The 10,214-nt window shown below is 36.7% G+C and overlaps 1 non-coding gene across 1 annotated transcript; it reads left to right on the forward strand.

Annotated features, from left to right (window-relative positions):
- Window positions 1-288: 288 nt before the first annotated feature.
- On the forward strand, window positions 289-3,591 carry LOC107777947 (transcription factor HHO2). Its single transcript, XR_012710315.1, has 5 exons — window positions 289-710; window positions 1,964-2,208; window positions 2,301-2,691; window positions 2,874-2,950; window positions 3,044-3,591. It is a non-coding gene; the product is annotated as a transcription factor HHO2 (transcript).
- Window positions 3,592-10,214: the final 6,623 nt, after the last annotated feature.

Here is a 10,214-nt window from a genome sequence, read left to right on the forward strand (position 1 = left end):
AATAGATTATGAAATTTTAATTTAAGTATATTACTTAATCAATGTCAAGATAAAATTGGGATATCTTGATCCTCAAGCTTTAAAGTCGTATTTCTCTTGCGAAGAAGAGCGTATAGAAGTAAAGGGGGTAATTTGGTACAATTAAAAGTAGATTTATTGGTTGAATCGGAATCTAAGAAAAAAAGCAAATAGATAAATATGCGACGACACGAAATTGACTTTTTGTTGTTTTGGTAATATTCTATTTTTAACAAATATGGGTCTTTCTTCATTCTTTCTGTCCTTAATTCTTTCTCCATTCTCTCACTATATATTTATATACATACAGACATATTTCGAGAGAGAGAGTGTGTGTGTCTTGTTTTTCTCTTATTTATATTACGCGAATTGGGGTTCCATATTTTTTTGGTCGATCGAACAATTGAAAATAGAATTACTATAACTATTAAGATCAAATCTGAGAGAGTGAAAAAAAGATCAGAAGAAAAAAATGGGTTTAATTCCACCAGAACTGAGTTTGGATTGTAGACCCAAAACTTACATTCCCCACACGATTATTGAATTTCTTCAAGAAGTTTCGACGATGGATAATAGCGTGTACGAGAAAACGTTGAAGATTGAAGATTACGTGAAAAGACTTGAAGATGAAATGAAGAAAATTGATTCTTTCAAACGCGAGCTCCCCCTTTGTTTGCTTCTTGTTAATGATGGTAATTTTCCCCCTTTTGTGTTACTTATTCTGAGCTTGGTGGGGTTCTCTCTCAATTTATCTATCTGTATTCATAGTTCCAAACTTGGGTAAACAAGGAGCGTTAACGAGCAGTGTTAGATATAGTTTAACTGTTATAATACTTTCGAGTATATTGAAGAAAATTGATTTAGAGTAGGGTACTAGATTTGAGTACTCGTTAACGCAGTAGATTCATAGAAGATCTGTATCAACAAAGTTACTCCAAGGTCTAGTTTGCTTCTCTTTGAAACGGAGTTTTTGCTCTTAAACTAAACGTCCTTCCTCTCCATACGTGTGTTGAATTAGAGAAATTTCTTCTCTATAAGAGAAACCAATGGTTATATATAAGAGAATGTTTCATACCACACACCTTCTTTATATAGGAGTAGAAGTTATAGTGTATGTGGTAACTCTTTAGTAACTTCTCAACATCATCTATTCTTATTGGGTCGGTTCAGGTTAGTCCACATGGGCGACCCGATGGTATTGGTCTGTTTATCTGTGATAGTGATAGTGATGGTAATTCACCCTTTTCTATGTTGTCAATCACCTCAAGCTTCTCTAGGGAATCTGTAAAAAAATTTATTTTGATATTTTTCTTCGTATACAACTCTACCTGTGATAATTTTGTTTGTGTAAATATAGTTCCAAGTTTAGATGAAGGAAGAGGGTTACTGTAGCTAGATGACCAGTGTAAAAGTAAGTAAATCTGATCCGAAATTCCTATAATAGACTCCATCTAATTTGAGATTGAGTCATAGTGGATTGATTGATTTATCTCTATATATATATATATATATATATATATATATATATATATATATATATTTGTGTGTGTGTGTGTGTGTGTGTGTGTGTGTGTGTGTGTGTGTGTGTGTGTGTTGAATGGAATCGACTTCTGTTGAAGAATCATTGAATTTTCTCAGCTTCTGCTACTTTCTGGCATTGGTTATATCATTGATTTCCAAGTTTGCTTGGGTGAAGTCATACTTGTTATAGGCCGAGAAGCTCACATAGGAGGAGTTTGGGATTAAGGGATAGTTGATTGATTGATTTTTTTTTTTGGTAGTTTCTTTTGATTCTTTGTTTTGTCTTTAAGAAAGCAAATATAGTAAGAAATTAGAGCTATGGAGATAGTTCATGTAACTGCTTTTAGTTGGTATAGTTTGTAGTTCTTTTGATTGGCAACATATATATGGGTGTTAACTTTCCTGCTGATGGGTGTTGTTGCAGCGATTATGGCTTTGAGAGAAGAATCTACACAGTATAAGAAACCAATTGTCAAACCTGTATTTGAAGAATCCATACCATTGAAGAAGATTTCCCTTAAAGATGATAAAGTTGAAATGAACAAAGATAATGATAGTAGAGAAAAAATGAGTTGGATGAGCTCTGTGCAGCTCTGGGACAGTGATCCTCAAAACCCAAATACTGATATTCATAACAGTAAAAAAAGTTCTAAATCCGAGCCAAAGAAGGTAAAAACACGACTAGATTGGTTTTTAACATAATTCACATTTTCTCCTATTAATTGTTACTGATTAATGTTTTATCTTTTCTTAATTAATAGATACCCCCCCAAGGAGGAGATAACTCAGGATCATATGATCCATTTCAATCTTGTAAATCCAGGAATATGGGAAAGGCATTTTCCCCTTTCAATGGGTATTCTGGATTTCCCGTGAAAGTGGATCGGAAAGAAGATAAAGATGATCTACCAGGATTGACACTTCCTACTCCTGGAATAAAAAATCTCGAGGATTCAATGATCAATGGCTTGTCTTCAAAACCCCGTGATAACAGTGTCACTTCATCTATTATAGTAAGTTATCGGTCAAATATACACATAACATCACAGCTTCAGCAGCAGCAGCAGACTGCTAGAAAGCAAAGGAGATGCTGGTCACCTGAGTTACATAGGCGATTTATTGACGCACTCAAGCAACTTGGGGGTTCACAAGGTTTGTGCTTTGGCCTTTTGTTCAATTGCATGATAAATTCAATTGAGTTTGAAAATACTTTATGAACGAATGCAACAATGTTAGGCCTATACTAGGATTAAGGCTTTTGCAAGTTTGACGAATTCTATTTTGAATTTCAACTCTAGCTCATATTGGAAAATTGTCTTCTGTCTCCTCTGCAGCTGCAACTCCTTAGCAGATTAGAGAGCTTATGCAAGTGGATGGCTTAACCAATGATGAAGTGAAGAGTCATTTGCAAGTGAGTTTTGAGCTAATAAATATTTCATATATATATTTTTGTTTTGATTGATTCTAGACATGAATTTTAAGCAAACTTTTCAATTGATTGCAGAAGTATCGACTTCATATACGAAAACTTTCCGATACACAGACCCCATCAACGAGTGAATCTGTTGTATTGGGGAACATATGGTTGCCTCAAGACCAATATGGTGAATCCTCAAAGCATAGCAGTTCTCAGTCTGGTTCTCCTCATTGTCCCCTTCAGTTAGGGGGTAGCTCTCGAGGTACTTCCATGACTCTGGGAGATAGCATGGAAGAGGAAGATGATGAAAGATCTGAGAGTCACAGCTGGAAAGTTCAAATGTCTAAGAAAATCGATGTACAGATGTCCACCATGAATTTTGAAGATAAAAGTATACATGGGGATGAATTGATCACTATAAAATGAGATACTATACTTATAAATGAATCTTTGAAAGTACGCCAAATTTTGCAGGATTAGATTTTCTTTCTTTGTGTTAAACTCAGTTCTTGTGATTTGCTGTGTCGGTATAAGGAACTTCAAGTTAAGTCCAACCATTTAGAAATGAAAGATGGCACCACTCTGGGAGCAAACTATTAGTATTACTTGGTATAAATTTCTGTTGAGATTTCTTATGCTGTTTCTTGAAACAGGGTTCTTCATTAACTTGAATTTCTTCATGATTTCTAGTTTTGGTGTCTGGTTGACTTATTATTCTCCAACGACTTCTTCTAACCTAGACGAGAATGATTTTTCTTTAATCTGAAGAAACCTTTGGAGAACTTTTTCATGGAGGAGAGTAGAATAGGGATACCTTCAAAGATTAGACAGGTCTAAGAAATAGCTTTTGTTTTCAACAAGGAAAGGCCTTCAAATGCTTGAAATGTAAATTCTTGTTGTTGCACACAAGAGTGTGGACTAATAGTTACTGAAGTGGGTGAAAACTTTTTGTGATCAAGGTTCCAATCCTAAGAGAGAGAACAGCACAACAACTATTACTATGTCCCAATTCCAAGTTAGGTCGGGTCGACTATGTAAATCATCATATCATAAATTCTCTATTTTTATCCACAATATTTTAGTAATCCGTACTTACAAATTATTTAAAAGTAAGGGTCCTATAATATGCGCTAGCAGTTATATCGCCAATAATTTATGAGGGTTCTAGCAAGCGTTGATTTTCTATTTGGTATCACCTATACGAGTTTTCAGTTTCCATCGTTTTCTATTTTTTTTGTTAGTTCTCACTGGATTTCAAGATATTCTGTACCTTTTGAGATAACTTCTTTTCATGTAATTTTAGGTTTACTTCTTCCTTTTTAGCACCGTTAATCATCACATTTTCACATCTAAGAACCCTGAGCTGGAGGCCTATGTGATGCATAACCAAACCATCTCAAGTGGCACTCTCTTATTTATCTTATATGTCTGCTACTTTCACCTTTTGACATAAGTAATCATTTTTTATGTTACAGTATCTTGGAAGATTACGCATCCATCTTAATATTCGCATCTCTACCACATTTATCTTGTAGTTATGTTGGGTTCGAGAGGCCCAACATTCACCCTCAACAAAATTATTGGCCTTAGAATCGTTGTACATAACTTTCTTTTTACCTTTTATCACATAACACCCCGGTAGCACTTCTCCGTTTCAACCATCCGTTTTAATCTTATGAGTAACATCTTCATCTATTATTCCATTCTCTTGGAGCAACGAGCCTAGATATCTAAGAGCCCGTTTGGACATAAGATCTTTTTCAACTTTTTTTCGAAAAATTATCACTTGTTTCAAAATAAGTATTTTGGCCATGAAATTTCCAATTTTCGCTTGAAGATAAATTTTGGAATTTTTTGAAAATTGAAAAACCCCAAAAAGCTGTTTTTCAAAATTTTCACTCAGATCACTCATAAAAACTTCAAAAATAACCCAAAATTGTATTTATGTCCAAACATAACCCTAATTTTGAAATATCATTTTCACTTGATTTTTTTTTTTTTTTTGCTTCTTTGTTTTTTTGAATTTTACAATTTTTTATGTCCAAACGGCCACTAAATCGTTTATATTTAACTACCTTGATTCCATCTAATCTCAGCTCAATTGTACTCCTATCTCGCTAGCTAAACTTGCAGCGCATGCATTCTATCTAATAGTGGCAAAGCCAGGAATTTTTCCAAGGGTGTTCAAATTTGAAAGAAGAGAAAAAAAATCTCTAACAAAGGATGTTCAATATATGTTATATACCTCTAAAACCTAATATTTTACATATATATACAATATAATTTTTCGACGAAGGGTGATCATATATCCAGATTGGTTCTTTGTCCCCCTCATTGTGGACCTACGACTTCACTCAATTACTCTTTCTCATAGTTTCATGTATGGCTCTTAAATCTCAATTGAGACCCCCAGGAAAAAACAATGCTAGGATCTCTTCCATTTGCTTAAACTTTGGTGGTTATTTGGTACTTATGTTGGCAGGAGGTAGCAAGTATCCAGGTCTGGATATCACTGTTATAAACATATAAAAATAAATAAAATGGTTCAAACACTATTCATTGCATAATTTTAAATTCAAATTGATGTTGAAGGCAGCTCACGGGCTTCTTTTTTTGAAAAATGTTTGATTTTAGTGGCAGCTAGAATGAGTTGTAGGATGACCTGTAAGAAATCATTGCTTAGCTATCCGTATCTTTAGCTTAACCATCTAAATGCATGATCTATTTTAGGAAACAATTATTCAAATTTTCAATTGTTGATGAACAGTATTCAATTAATGAAGTTGCAATTCAATTGCATAATATATATATATATATATATATATATATATATATATATATATATATTATGCTGTTTCTTAGCTCATTTCAAGAATTTTATTGTGCTACATTGGTGGCTTATTGCTATGTAAAATTTGTAATTTTCTCCTTTTGTCCAAGTATACAGGATGTAGACAAATACTAATAGATAAAAAGGAAACATCTTACACTTTTTTATTGTCCATGTTGTGGTAAAAGTAATCAAAGAATGAGAATTATAAAAGATGTTGACTGTGCCAATATCAGGTTCTCTGGCTGCTAAATTTCTTTCCTCTTTGGTCAAGTGCAGTGGCATGAAAATCATAGTTTCTTCATAAACAATATATTAATTAAAGGGCAGGTAAAGTTCTTTTACCAATTTATTTTTATTTCCTGTTGTACCTTCATCTTACTCTATTTAGATGCTTAGTTTAGATCTCATTAAAAGTCATCCCTCTTTTTCCTTCCCTTTCAATCTATTCACAAGACCTCTCAAAATTTAAAAGGAAAAAAGAGAAAATAATCATTCCTATCCCACAAGAGAGAGAGAAATTTAAATGTGCTTGTGTGGAAGGTATAGAGAGAACAATTTAAATGTGCTTAATTAAAAAGGTTTATCTGAATCATGTGACAGGAGAGTCCCTTTAACCAGCAAAATAATGGAAACAAAATTTTACAACCAAGATTTCACGAGTGAACCAAGATTGATAGCCCACTGTATACTGGTAAAACCGGGGTAATGAGCACTCCGATTTCCCGGTGGGGCAAACAAAGTAAGGAAATAACTGTTTAGAGTCGGAATTGAAGCTAGGAACCGCTCATATCAAGGCTCGAATACAACATCTGCTTTCGGAGTCATCGAGACCATGCCTCCCGAACCCGGTCCGAGCTCCGAGACCTCGGAAAGCATTGCCAAACGAGCTCACATGATTAACAAAAAGTTGCCATATCCGTGCCCAACCGGATATCACGGCGTAGATCTCGGCCCATATCAGCAGCATATCAGTGATTAGCAAAAAGGAAGATTTTTACCGTTCTTAGGATTGTACTTAGAGTAAAACTCTTCTACTATATAAAGGGGAAGTCTATTATTCAATAAACCCTCTATAACACGCATACCAAGACAATATACATATGTTTTCTCTGTTTCTAAAAGTTATACAAAATTTTTGCTTTTGTTCAATGAGAGGCGCCATCACGACCGGGTCCGGGTTAGGGTCGTGACACCATCAATTCCAAACCAACACTTATGAAGACAAGGCCAGCCAACTAAACCCAATTCACTTTTTAAAACGGTTAAACAACATAAAAGCAGTCTAAAACATGATTTAATAATACTAAGTAGCGAATAATGTCAATAAAGTGCGGAAGTACAACCCGACACAGCCCTAACCGGGGTGTCACAATTCACGAGCATCTAACAAATACTGAATCCTCAAATGTAACTACAGAGTTTTAAACATGAACTAAGAACATAAAAGAAATAGATAGGGAGGAGCTCCAGGCTGCGAACGTCAACAGCTACCTAAAGACTCCTCGAAGATCCGCCTGAAGCGGGAATGAATCAGCCTTCGGGAGCGGGACCAGCTATGCCTGAATCTGCACACGGGGTGTAGGGAGTAAAGTAAGTACTCCAACTCAGTGAGTAAAAAATGTAAATAACGACTGAAAGTAAGAAAACATGTAGGGCACAAGGCATTCTATAATGAAGCAGTAAAATCATTTAAAAACATTAAACCAATGAAAAATCAAGAAAAATCTTCTTTCAACAAGTAAACAAGTAATTGACAGGTAATTAATGTAAGGTAAACAAATAGAAGTTCGCCTCTCGGGCACAGTATCAACAAATCCGCCCCTCGGGCAACATCTCAGAACAATACCAGCCCCTCGGGCTTAATCTCACATCACAAAGGGTATCCGCGCTCACTAGGGGTGTGCAAACTCCTGGAGGGGCCCCTTACGGCCCAAGCGCAATAACAAGCCATCTCGTGGAATCAAACTAAGCCCTCGGCCTCATATCAATCAAGCCACCTCGTGGCGTACATATCTCAGGACCTCGGCCTTAAATCAGTATCAGTGTTTCCTCACAATGTAGGCCCCCGGCCTTACTCAGTCAAAAATCATCACAAGCCCCTCGGGCAATAGTAAAACAATGTTTCTCAGCCCAAACGTCATTTAAAGTATCATTTAAGTCTTAAAACTGAGTAAACATGGCTGAGTATGAAAACAATGGAAAATAACATGACTGAGTTCAAGTAATAAGTCAAAACAGTGAGGAAATAGTAATAAAAATCCCCGAAGGGTTCAAATAGTTGGCATTCGGCCCAAATATGGCATTCGGCCCAAATAATGATGATAGCAATTAGTTTTCAATCAAATACGCGGTAAAATTATCAATCGGGACGGACCAAGTCTCAATCCCCAATAGTGCACGACCCTACGCTCGTCATCAAGCGTGTGCCTCACCTCAATATAGCATTACGATGTACAATCCGGGATTTCAAACCCTCAGAACATCATTTACAATCATTACTCACCTCGAACCGGCTAAATCTCTAGCTCGACACTTTTGGCCCTCGAATCGGCCTCCACGTGTGTCGAATCTACCCAAAATCAGAACGAGGACGTCAAAATATGCTAAGAAACGAAGCCCAAACAAAAACAATTAATAAAAGGCACAAATCCCGAAATTACCAAAACTCGACCCCCGAGCCCACGTCTCGAAATTCAGAAATTTTTACACCAATTGATTCCTTATCTTCCCACGAGTTCATACATATCAAAGGTTCTCAAATCTGACTCCAAATGGTCCTCCAAATCCCCAATCAAAAGTCCAAATTTCCAAGCCCTAGTTTTTCAATTTTTAGCTTAATTTCCATAATTTTCTAGGTGGAATTCACATAATAATCGAGTTTTAAGTCCAAGAATCTTACCTCCCAACGATTTTCCTTGAATCCTTCTTCAATCTCCTTCAAATCTCCAAAAATGACCAACTATGGAGGAAATAAACCCAATCCTCGCGGACAAGACGAGTTTTAAAACCTTCTGCCTAGGCATAAATTACTTCTTCGCGAACGCGGTCAAAGCCTCACGTTCGCGAAGCACAAAAATAACTTTGACCAAAATCCTCTTTTGCGAATGCGACATGACCATTGCGAACGCGATGCTTTACCCATGCAAACCTCCACGAACGCGATGAGTTAAATCCACTGAAGATCAGCCTCACCATTACTTTTATGCGAACGCGACACCTATCTCGCGAACGCGATGCACCAATCCTCAACCCTTCGCGAACGCGGAGCTCCCTTCGCGAACGCGAAGGCTTAATATTTGCCTTCCCCAATTGACTCTTTGCGGACGTGAGGGTCCACTCGCGAACGCGAATGGTAAAATCCCTGCAACAGCAGAACAGATTTTCTGCAATTTTCTTAACTCTAAAATGATCCGTTCAACCCCTCGCAACTCATCCGAGGTCCCCGGGACTTCAAATAAAGGCACAAACACATCCTAATACCTTATTCAAACTTGTTCCAATCACCAAAATACCTCAAACAACATCAAATCACTCAAAACACATCGGATTCAATCCAAGCTTTCTAAAATCTTTCGAATTATGCTTTTGGTCAAAAAACCAACCAAACCACGTCCAAATGACCTGAAATTTTGCACACACATCCCAAATGACACAACGGAAACTGCAACTCTCAGAATTCCATTTCGACCGCTATATCAAAATCTCGCCTATCAACCGGAAATTGCCAAAATATCAACTTCACCAATTCAAGCCTAAATCTACTCTGAACCTCCAAAACTCATTCCGATCACACTCCTAAGTCACAAATCACCTCCCGAAGCTAACCAAACCATCAGAATTCACTTCCGAGCCATCTAACACATAAGTCAACATGCGGTTGACTTTTCCAACTTAAGCTCCCTCAAAAGAGACTAAGTGTCTCAAACCTTACAAATTCCTTCCGGATTCAATCCGACCAACCCGATATCACATAATACGAATAAACAAAGCATAAAGAAGCAGAAATGGGGAAAACGAAGCAGTACCTTATGAGACGACTGTCCGGGTTGTCACATCCTCCCCAACTTAAATAAACGTTCGTCCGCGAATGAATCAAGAAACATACCTGAAGCCTCAAACAGGTGAGGAAATCATAAACATCATCACAATAGAAGGAACTATCATACAAGAACAAAGAAATCACAAAGGTTCAGCAAAAGCTTTAAACAATCACCACATCATCAAAAAACAGGAATCACATAGCTTTCACATAATTTCCATAGCTTTAGGTTGGGACATTTCATACTGTTGCACCATCATTCACAATATCACCGCCTTCTTGTTCGGAGTCCGATCTCAGCCCGATCGGCTAAGCCGTCTCATTTGAGATGTATACCTCAATCATAATTTCATTCTCACTTTTCGGTTTCAATATCAGCACAATAC

Source organism: Nicotiana tabacum, chromosome 6 (genome assembly GCF_000715075.1).
Source record: "Nicotiana tabacum cultivar K326 chromosome 6, ASM71507v2, whole genome shotgun sequence".
Taxonomy (NCBI): Eukaryota; Viridiplantae; Streptophyta; class Magnoliopsida; order Solanales; family Solanaceae; genus Nicotiana; species Nicotiana tabacum.